Source organism: Talpa europaea (assembly GCF_964194135.1).
Source record: "Talpa europaea genome assembly, chromosome: 6".
Taxonomy (NCBI): Eukaryota; Metazoa; Chordata; class Mammalia; order Eulipotyphla; family Talpidae; genus Talpa; species Talpa europaea.
In genome coordinates this window covers 114283888-114285749 of record NC_140072.1, presented here as the reverse complement: position 1 = coordinate 114285749, position 1862 = coordinate 114283888, and the positions used below count along the sequence as shown (strand labels likewise).

At 35.1% G+C, this 1862-nt stretch overlaps 1 pseudogene across 1 annotated transcript; it reads right to left on the bottom strand.

Moving 5' to 3' along the window:
* Nucleotides 1-400: 400 nt before the first annotated feature.
* On the bottom strand, nt 401-1090 carry LOC311171867 (mediator of RNA polymerase II transcription subunit 6-like; annotated as a pseudogene). The gene has a single exon. The product of its transcript is annotated as a mediator of RNA polymerase II transcription subunit 6-like (transcript).
* Nucleotides 1091-1862: the final 772 nt, after the last annotated feature.

Genomic DNA, 1862 nt, shown 5'->3' with positions numbered 1-1862 from the left:
ATTATTTTGCTTAGTTTTTTTTACTGCTCAGAAAATCAATATAGTGAGAGTTAAATTATTTTCTTTACTACCTTAAATAATAGTTTAGAGAGATTTTCTTTTTTTTAAGTTATTTATACAAATAACTTTATTTTATTTTTAAATGTACAGAGAGTACAAATGTGGATTGAGGAAATTACTGGAGTCCAGAAGAGAAAAGGTTACAAAAGATAGAGAGCAAATATTCAGATGGAAAGCATGAGGATCCTTTCATCCTTTCTTAACGAATAAGCACATTTTATACAAATGAGAGGCTTGTAACAAAAAAAATTTTTAAATTCAAGAACAGTCATAGTAATGAGTTATAATAAAGGACAAGAGGAGTCTTGCAAGCTTCCCTCTCATCCAATACTCACTGAAGTCATTTTTTAGGGGGGCATTTAGTGCTCACTAACCATTGGACATTCTTTGCAATCTCCTCAGATTTTACAGTTTCTGGTAAAGGCTCAATCTCTTTCTTCATCTGATCCTCTGGCATAGATTTTTCTTCAGACAATTTGCTGCACAAATTTGGCTGCAAATTTTTGTATAAGGCCTACGAATAAAGAATCCACACATTGGTTATTCTTGGCTTTTGGGTTGACTTTACCTTGCTCTTCTTAATCTCTGAAGTGCCACCAATACCATTTGGAAGGTTGATATTGGCAGTATGACCCAGCTTCAGCAAAATCTGATTGAATGCTGTGCACTGCAGTGAGCACTCTGAAGTTTATAACTGACACTAAGACTGGTGCCTGACAGATCTCTCCAGCAATTATGGAAGAATCAACTAGTGGGATAACTTGGATAGAGGACTGCCACTGTGACTTCCAAACAATAAAAAGAATGGGTTCTTGAGCATGTAAAAGGAAGTATTCCATGTCTGCCATTTGATTATATGCTCTGTTAGCCTCTGTATTTTGACAACTTCATTACATGTCCTGTTATAAAAGGAAGATTACTTCTTTCTGAAAAGTAATCCAGGACACTTCTACTGTTCAAAACAGGGAAATAGGAAACTATCAATCCAAGAGATTCTCAGCAGATTATTTCACATATCCACTGATGCCATAATTCCAAAACATTCGCCAGAATTTTCTTTTTGAAACAACTTTTGGAAAAACATCTATAAATCCACCAGATTTGCTCAAACCAATTACTTAACAAATATTACTTCAAATTTATATCATTTTAATTATCAAACTGTACATCTTAAAGGATAAATTTTATGGTATATAAATTATGCATCAAGAATCTTATTTTTTATTACATAATGGGATTTATTCTTAGCATGCCCTTCCCTCCTTCACTCTCAAAAGTGTCCTGGCTTGAATAGTAAATTATCTGTTCATAACAGAAATCTTAAAAGAGTTACCTAAACTTAGTGTCTGCCACTTCCCATGTTTCGTTTACTTTTCAATTCACTTCAGTTGGATTCTCAGCTCGATCAGTCCACTGAAGTCATTTATCTCAAGACACCACTTACACTCATTTTATCAATTTCGTCCTCTGCTGTCATTTCACTCAACTTCTCTCCAGCATTCAACACAGTTAAACAAATATTGCCTTAGATTGGCTTCCATGACACCATAGGATTCTGGTTTTCCTCTCATCCATCTGCCTACTCTTTCCCACTGTCTTTTGCTCATTCTTCCTCCTGGACTCTAAATTTTGGAATTATTACTATGTCTTCTCTATTGCCATTCTTTCCCTGTTCCATGGCTTAAAAAAACATATAGCTTAAAACACCATATAGACAACTAGCAAACACATACCTGGTCTAGACTTTCTCCTGAGCTCAGAATTGCCTACCCAACTGCCTACTATGCCTCCCCAGTAAAGTG